We start from the raw sequence: 9,536 nt of genomic DNA on the forward strand, positions 1-9,536 counted from the left end.
ACACACTGAGTGTGTGTGTGTGTGTGTGTGTGTGTGTGTGTGTGTGTGTGTGTGTGTGTGTGTGCGCGCGCGCGCGCCCGTGCTTCAGGGTTGTAGTGGGGCTGGGCGGTATATTGGTATAAGCTTATACCAAAATATTTTCAAAAGAGATATTAAATTAGACAAAACCGTTTATTCATCCTTTCGGAAATTCATAGTGTGTCATACAACAAACATCAGACCAACAACCAGACGTCTGCTTTACCAACACAAACATCACCAGAGTGCTATACAAGTTAAGGTGCAGCTCCCCGACACCCATTTAACTCCTGACTGTGACGTTATGACCCAAATTCACGGCCCAACCAGGAGAACAACAAACGCACGTGTGTACATTTACAGCTGAGGATTGCGTCTTACAGCTAAATGCTAAAGTTGCTGTTACTGTTGCCTTGTCTGTGGTCCGCTGGCAGAACACCGGGTGCTTCCTGATCAGGTGTCGTTATGCTGTTGCGGTAGGCCACTTAAGTTTGGTTTTACAGTGGACGGACTGTCACAATACAGAGTTGTTGTTGTTGTTGTTGTTTTTCTTTTAGCTTTAAATAATCCCTGTAATAACTTTGGACACTTTCTTCTTCGTCCCTCGCTATTTTCTCTCTCTTCCTCCGTTTTGCAAACAGCGGCATCATAATCACGTGTTCTTACAGCGTATTGTGATAGTAATAAGTGTCCGCGCAAACCAGTGTGTTATACAGTGACATGGATTAAAGGAAGCCTCGATGCAAAGAATTTGCGTCGATGCATTTTAGTAAGCAATTTAATCGATTAATTCTTTCAGCCCTAGAGTCGAGCAGAAGCATTTTGTACCAGCTTGAGACTTATTATGTTATGCTTATTAAGTGCCTTGCAGTAATCAAGCCGGATGTAGACCTGGATAAAATCATGTACAACTTTTTTTGTATATTAGCAATTGATACAAAGATTGGCCTGAGCAGGAAGAAACATGACCGAACGCCATTTTTTAACATGATCATCAAAACAGAGGTTAGGATCAAATTTTACCCCAAGATTCCTAGCATATAAACAGTGCAAGCTTCCAGTTAGCGTCCTCATTTTGGCATGTTTCCCGCTGGATTTGTAGGATTGCCGGTGTATTGTCTTCTGTATTTACTCACAGCTGTAAGATTTATGGTCCCTCCTGACCATTCTCTGCAAGTTAATGGAAACAATTTTTTTTCTGTAGGCTTCTAGTCTTTCAGGCTTTGTCCCAAGATTTAGATGAGAAGGTTGATATCACACTTGTGACAGTGTGTTAAGCACAGAGCTAGAACCAGAAGGCCAGTTAGCTTAGCATGAAGACCGAATGCAGGGACACACTAATTAGTACTTGTATCTTGTTTTAATAAAAACAGTTGTTCACCAAGAAATAGTTACAGTTTGTAATGCTCCCATAAACCACAAATTGCTCTTTTTGCACAACTATTTGTATACAGGTCAAACAAACAGCTTTAGAGATTTTTATGAACTTTGGTGGTATTTGTTGGTGTTACTCTTCAAATAAGAAGACTGAAAGCAGGGGAAACAGCTAGCTTGGAACCCACCAAACACCAAATTCTCTCTCTTTTTTTTTAAGTTAGTAAGTTACATGTAATATGTAAATATGTTAATGTAGGTAATATTGATTTCCACATTCTGGAGACACTATATTTGGCGCATCGCCGCTGCTGACTTATGAGAGCTGCTACTAAAATTTCACTCATGTTATTATTTGTCAATGTGGAACTACTGATTTTCACCTGCACACTGCGCGAGCTCGGCAACACACGCTTTGCTAGCTGCCTCTCCTCATTCATCAAAGGACATCTAAGTTATGTGACAGCTGCAGTGTGTGTTCATCGCGAGTGAGTGGCTAAGCGAATGTGAGAGAGTGGCAGAAAGTGATGGAAAAAAAGAGCAAATTAGTTGTCATTCTGGCAGTAAATGTCTAGTGAAGGTCACAGTGTGTCCGAAAATAAAATGGATGTCTATTGTTTCGCCAACTGCTGGAAAGTGAAGCTGGTTAGCGCTAGCTAACCTCTGCCTGACTTCGGTCTGGAAGCTGAGCAGGACTGGACAGGGTGGTTTCATGTGACCACACACACAGTAGTATGTTTTTAAGGGTGAAATACATGGAGTAGAATAAAATGTGATTATTAAATACAGATGCTTCAAAATGTAACTTAAGTACAGTACTTAGTTACATTTCACCCCTGGCAAAAACCTGTTCACCTGCAAGTATGGAATGTGTGTGCCCACATCAATATTAAGTCAGATTTAGTTTTTTTCCAATAAGTAAAATGTTTTCAGATATTGAGTTGTCATGGCGATGTGGTATTTGGTGTGCTTTGTGCCCTGATGCCATCCAAGGACACCTTCTTCTTAAATATATTAGGGCTTTGTTACAGATACCAACAGACCCTGTAGATCCCTTGTGCACTCTTATTATAGACTAGTCTTGTTAGGACAAAGTCTTCAAAACACGCGCACGCACACACACACACACACACACACACACACACACACACACACACACACACACACACACACACACACACACACACACACACACACACACACACACACACACACACACACAGTTGTTCATCAGACCTAGTTATCAACATAGGGAGATCTTTCCTTAAATGGTAGACTGCCCAGGGCTCTGTCTCTGTTTCCACTGCACAAACCAAAAGGAGTCCAGGTCTGGGAATGGCCTTTTAAAGTGGAGGGGAGAGAGGGAGGGAATGACCGATACAGGCAGAGAAAAAGAAGGTGAGAGAAAGAAGATGGCGTGAGGCTCGTTAATGCCCTGGAAAACATGATTCATGATAGAAAGATGCTGTAATTGGAGAAAGACCACTTCCTGTCACTTGACAGCAGCACATGATGATACATATTATATACTGTGTGTGTGTGTGTGTGTATCAGTATACTGTATATGTATATATATTTCCACATACCCCATGCTCATGTACCAATGTGTTTGGTCAAGAGAAATCTTACAAGTTTTGTCTTTAGATGTCAAATATCAGAGTTGGGTCTAACATGACAGCATCCAGATGTGAGTTTTGTCATGTGTTCTTCTGATTGCCAAATTACGTGATCCTGCACAACCCGTCTGGCATTTTAAACAATTTAAAACACACACTTCAAACCTGTGATGATGTCAGAAAATATATCGCTAACATCTTTTCTTTTTTCTCTTTCCAGCCTGAAAATCTACAGAAAACATGGCTGAGGGAGTTTTACCAGGTAGGTGATGCAGTATCCATCCTCAAATATGTAATGATGTTAGTCCAACAATGGCGCTTATGACACGATATAAATAAAATATCTTCTAATATAGTCTAACATAAATTAAAAGGTTATTATTTCTATTTGACATAATGACAGAATGTAATAAGAAATGGCATTGAATATATTTTTTACACAAATTGAGAATATACCATAGGGACACTGATCAATACATACTTGGAGTGCAGTTCTTTATGTACTTTATCATACTACAGTTTTTACTATTGTGCGTTATCTGAATTGTTATCTACTTATTTTTTCCACATCATCATTTCCCAGTATGCTACAGTAGTGGGAGTGTCACAGTTTTCCAAATTTACAACTCAGTTTGATTTTTGATTTTAGCACTTACGACTATCCCATTGTTAGATTGTCAAGTCTTGGTTCGTAAACATCAACAGGTCATTGGTTATGCCTTGACAACTGTCCTTTACGTTTTCAAATTCTATAGACTCCTATACAGTAGTAGTACAGTTCGATGTGCTATTCACCCAGCAGGCCCAGCAGTGTTTCTGTAACTTCAAGAGTTGTCATGGGACTCTGACCACAAACCTTGGGGGTAGACCATGTGATTTTCTTTTTCAGTTGAAACTCTGTAGATTAAAGGGGGACTAAATGATTCTGCAGAAGGAGTGTTGATAGGTGAACTCAACTGCCAAACAAATACACTCCTCCCTTCAGTGCTTCCTCAGATTTTCCTCTTTGGCTGTTTCTAGTTCAGCAAGTTTGAATGTGCCGCTGTATAGAACTCTCTCTATTCCCTCCCCCCCATCTCTCCTGTGCATAAGCACTACCTGTTGCTGATTGGCAGTACAATGTTGTGGGCAAGGTCCACACCGCTTTCTTTGTTTTCCATGTGGAGAGCCAGGGCTGTGTAGGAAAAACAGTTTTTTTGCAGAGCACACGGAAATCTAGCAGGAAATATTTGTTGAATTTAACTAAAAATGTGCTTCCTATAGATGCAATGTCTTTTTTTGCAAAGAGAAAATCTAAATGTAGTTTTGCTGCAACCTATGATGCACTTGTTTGTGATTGTGCAAAATGTACATTTATCTTTTCATAATCAACTGATCCTGTTTGGCAGTCTTTTTTTTAAAAAATCTTGCAGACTAATGTTTTTTTAAGCTGCTGTGATCTTATTCACCTTATTTTCACCCCTCTAAATTCATTGTTTTTTTTTCAAAAAGCAAAAGCTTGAGCTCAGTCGTGTTTCATATCTTATCTTTTCATCTACATAGAAACCCCTGACTAACCACAACTCTTTCCACTGGGGTAAGGGAAGTGAGGCAGCGAGAACTCTTAACTGCTGTCTGAAAGTGCTGCTGAAAGTGACAGACAGAAGAGAGAGGGAGAGAGACATGTAGTTTTGCTAAGTTGACCAAAATTACTATTTTCTTCTTTACAACTCTGGTGTGGTTTTGAAAAGGTGATTTCAGCATACAGCGTTCTGTAAGATGTTTTCAAGTAAGGTGCCACTCTCAGAGGGCATTTTTTAAATGCAGAATGAAGTATTAAAATAAAATTTTAAATGTGTTTTTTTTATTTGCTTACTTCAAATTTCAAATTCAGAAAAACTTTTATTTGCTTACTTATTTGGTCTAAAAGTATTGGTTATCATCTGAACTCCAAAGACGATACTGCGGATGTAAATTAGCCTTGGCTAAATTTAATACATTGGCACAGTGGCAGTGAACCTGGGAGCTGACGTCGTTAGCTGTTGCTTTGTACAATTTGTGATTTGAGTATGTTACTCTGAATCTGCTTGTAAATTTATTTTTGTCAATCATGGGGTAATGTATGGAGTGCTGACCACCTGTTGCTGTGAGTTGTGACAGCTTAGACATTTGCCATCACCACAACTGGACCTATGAAAGAAGCGCATCTAAAGCTAGCTAGCTGTAATATGGGTTGAACACAACATCAAGTGTGGTGGAGCTACTGATTACTCAGCAGCTGTTAAAATAACATTAACAAAAGGTACCATCAGTGGGAATCAGCACTAATGTTAGTGAGCTAAGCTATATAGCTTCAACTTTCAGGGTGGAAGTTAGTTAGCTTAGCTTGCTAGCGTGTAAAACAGACTTTCTACAAATGCTCTAAAGGGACAGACAGCCTCTTTTCTTCATCCTCTTTTGAAAAATGGAAAAAATAGATGCAGATCACTTCACTAGCATCAAACCGTCCGTACAGAAGTTGGTACAAGCTGCCAAAGTCAAATGTTACGGGACTTGATAATGACAGAGTGACACAAAAGGTCAGATAGACAACAAAAAGTTAATGAAAGACACCCAAGGAGAAATACTGATATAGAAAGAGACAATAGAAAGAGATAATAAATAATAAAATTAGCTGTGTCTTTAAATTTATCAGTAAGGCATGCTGGAATTTAGCAATTCTTATAGCATTACTCAATACTGCTGTCAGGCTAAATAGCCCAGTATTGATTTATGTGTCAGTAATAGTAGCGTGCCAGTGCCAACAAGGGGCATTAGAGCCATGAATGTAGCTTGATGATGTAGCGCCAATGTTTCTATACAGCAAGAGAGGACAGGAACAGGATGCTACCTGGGTTGGCATCCAGGTACGCTAGCAGTCAGCAATGCCAGGCGATAATACTACAAATGAGAGAGAGGGTTTTTTTGTTGTTGTTTAGAAAGTGAGTAGAAATCCATATGTACTGAAGAGGGCGGTGTGAGTTTAGTGAATGACATATTTTCGCTGTAAAACAGCACAAGATTCCGGGTTGGTTTGACTTACAGTGGTTATCCAGTTGCGCCTTTATCGTTAAGAGGTATCCTGGAATAACTGCATGTGACCCAGACATGAATTTTCCAGTCATGACACCACAATCTTACACTGTGAGCTTATTGGTGAATGTCTGTACAGTGTAGTTACGACTATTGAAGGAAAAGTGTTCAGTTAAAGTGAAAGAGAAGGTAAGGTGGGTCTCATGAACTATTGAGAAAACTCAGGCTCAGAGAACTGCACTGAGCTCACGCCCCTTCATATTGACAGCAAGGGTTTCTTGTGGATGTTTGTAATGGAGACCAGGGGTTCCATTACCTGAAATAGTCAACAGAGTATTAAGGTGGGGATTACTGATAAAGCAGGAGCCATACACATTGTTATTTTGATTGTTTATTTAATTTGTGAAACATTTGATGGCTGTCTTTGTTGTGAGTAGTTCCACAGGGGGGGGGTCTGGCCATCCTGCCTGTGTAGAAAGAAACCTCAATCAGTGATAGTCAGGGTTCACGACATAGTATTGAGTGCTCTTACTCCATTTCAGTTAGTTGTTATATTAGTTTAAAGAAGATAAGATGAACAATGTAAGTACTCACCTCTTCCTAGTTGTCTCTTCAGCAGGGGGCGGAGGAGTGTTGTAGGCCCAAGCACCTGCTTAAGAGCTGCACGAGCAAACCATGAAGCTGAGAGGGGGGGAGTAAAGCCATCAACAATGCTGATTTATGTGATTATTTTGAGTATGCTTTATTGATTTACTGATAGAAATTTGCATTTATGTAAATATTCATTCTTTGGGCTCTATTTTTCTATGGTGTTGGGTTTTTGGGTAAATATTTATTATTCTAAATGATGGTGGTCCCACCTGAGTAGTTTTACCCACTTAATGAACTGCAGCAGGGAGTGTATAAAAGGCAGCGAGTTACTTTCAGTGTAAGTTTTGTTGCTTGTTGGTGTCGGTGTCTCCTCTTGTCTGTATGGAAGACAATAAATGCCACGTTTGTGCTTGCATTTTACCTCTGTCTCATGTCTCTCTCTGAAAAACGTAAAGCCACCGCCAGGCCATCGGACAATGTTACATTATCTTCTCTACACTTCATTCATAATGTAGTAGATTTTATGAAATGTGTTTCTGTGGGCAGAAGTTAAACATGCTTTTTGTTTTAAGAGTTTCTTGAATGTAAGAGAGCATCAATGCAGAGAATCAGAGTTGTTTTTATATGCATAATATATATACAAATGCATGCAAACTTGGTACTCTTCCTCAGGCTGCATCCAATGCTACATGCTATAAAGAGTATATGCTTGGCCAAGTTTTTTGTGTTCTTGTTGGCTCTTATTAGTGCTGATATTACACGATAGATGGATAGAATGAACACACAATCTTATTTACTATTCCCGTGAAGCATTGGTCCATTGGTTGTGAATATTCCAGACTCACCCTGAACACACACACTGCCTGTTGTCATTCTATTTAACCCCAAGTGTTTACATGAATACTGTCTTTCACATATTCAAATATTGTTGCAAGGACATGAAATTGTATATTTTAATCCAAAAGATTGAGATTAATAGTTGAGTTGTGATCCATCTAATAAGGATGTTTGAAATTTGAAATAATACTTGTTAATACGGTACACGTCAAAGACCTCAGAACAACTCTGTGTACACAAGGCATTTGAGGTCTGTATTTTACTACAGCGCTTCTGCAGTCAAGTGCTCTATCTGTAATGGATTGCCTCAAGTGGGAGTCATGAATTTCCTCATATAAACTGAACACGCATACAGATAAATTTGATACAGGACTAATAACCAAGAAGTGAATGCTGATTAGGTTTCCTGGTAAGTGCCAGACCAATAAGTTCCATTAAGTCTTCTTATGCCACTTCACATCAACAGCATTTATAAGAGCTGGAATATATTGCGGCTGGCCTCATGACTTCTACTTCCTTTCACTCAACAGAAAGTACGTTTAGCTTATTGTTTGTATACTGTAGGATATAAAAGCAACCAAATAAGCCATTGTGCATAACTTTCAAAAGAGAATAAAATCCTTTTTGGACATATTTAAGGAAACAGTGTCTAAGCTTCAAGCATCTTTATCGCCTCTGTATCATGTATTATTGTGCATTGCAAATTTTACTTACTTACAACCGTTGATTGCTGGTATGTGACTTTTGTGTGGTGTATTGTGCTGGGTTTTTGTTAATGTAAACAGTACACGCACTCATGCTCAGCACAAATGAAGTTCCTAACAGATAAAGTTCTTTGAAAGGAATTGAATTCCATGGCAGTGGGTGACTGACATCCGAGGGCTGGCGTGGCTAAAGCTGATGATATACGGGGCAACTTTTTGAGCAATGTTGCTGGGCAATCTTGCTAGTGGCAAGTCTGACTATGTTTTGAACGGATAGCGGCGGTGCGGGACGGGTGGTGGGGGAAGGGGATTTTGGTAGTAATCTTTACTCATTACCATTGACAGCAACGTTGCCCTGCACGATTGCTCTAAAAGTTGCTCTGTGTATCATCAGCTTTAGAGACACGCTGTCAATTTCCGTTAATAGCCACGTGTAGTAGACAAATATTGATAGAAGATATTTTTCCCCTTATCAACAATCCCACTTAGTGTTGGGTGTCGACGTCTGTCCCTTTACAACTTTCAACATTTGGGAGATTCCAGTGAGCTGTTATGTTTGTATTCCACTTGGAAAAAGAAAGCGAGCAAGTTAGGCTAAGTAACCTCCGTCAGAAGGTGAAAGATAGTAAGTGTTAGCTATAATTCACGCTACACAACTAAATAATATATTACAGACTTTTTGGATAAAAAATATGCCATGTCTAAATGAAAAGAACAAAACAAATGAGATCTTTATGTGGACTGTGTAAGCATTTATTTACTTATTTATCTTCTAACGTTATTTTGGCCATTCCGTCCTCTTGGCTTTCAGCTTTGATACATTTACTTTTACTTCTGTGTCAATACTAACCAATTTAGATAGGCATCAGTAGGTTCTGATACTGATCTTTGAAACTGGTTTGGGACATCACAAAAATTTCATTTTTAGTAGTGTTTATTGTGTCTCTCACGCCAACTAATCTAAATCTCTCAAAGGCTCATTATGCCAAGAGAATTTCACCTCTTCTGAGACTGTACAGCCGGTTACGGAAGTCAGAAAATAGGGAAGAACAGACTCAGCTGCATGGCCTCTGCATGTCTGAGTCTTTGTCAACTTTGCTTTACTCTTTCCTGTAATTATTACTGTCACTGGCATGCCAAAACATGTCGATTGCCAGGTGATTCCAGCCTGTATGTTTTGATACGCACTCAGGGTTATTGGATATCAGAAGCACTGTGTGTGTGTGTGAGGGGGGGGGCATACTGTGGTTATGGCTATTGAGGAATTCAGTTTGCATTGTGCAGCAGGCTTGCGCACTTTAGAGGAGGGTGTCGTGTCTGCTAATATGTGTATGCATTGAGAAAG

Source organism: Micropterus dolomieu, linkage group LG15, assembly GCF_021292245.1.
Source record: "Micropterus dolomieu isolate WLL.071019.BEF.003 ecotype Adirondacks linkage group LG15, ASM2129224v1, whole genome shotgun sequence".
Classification (NCBI taxonomy): Eukaryota; Metazoa; Chordata; class Actinopteri; order Centrarchiformes; family Centrarchidae; genus Micropterus; species Micropterus dolomieu.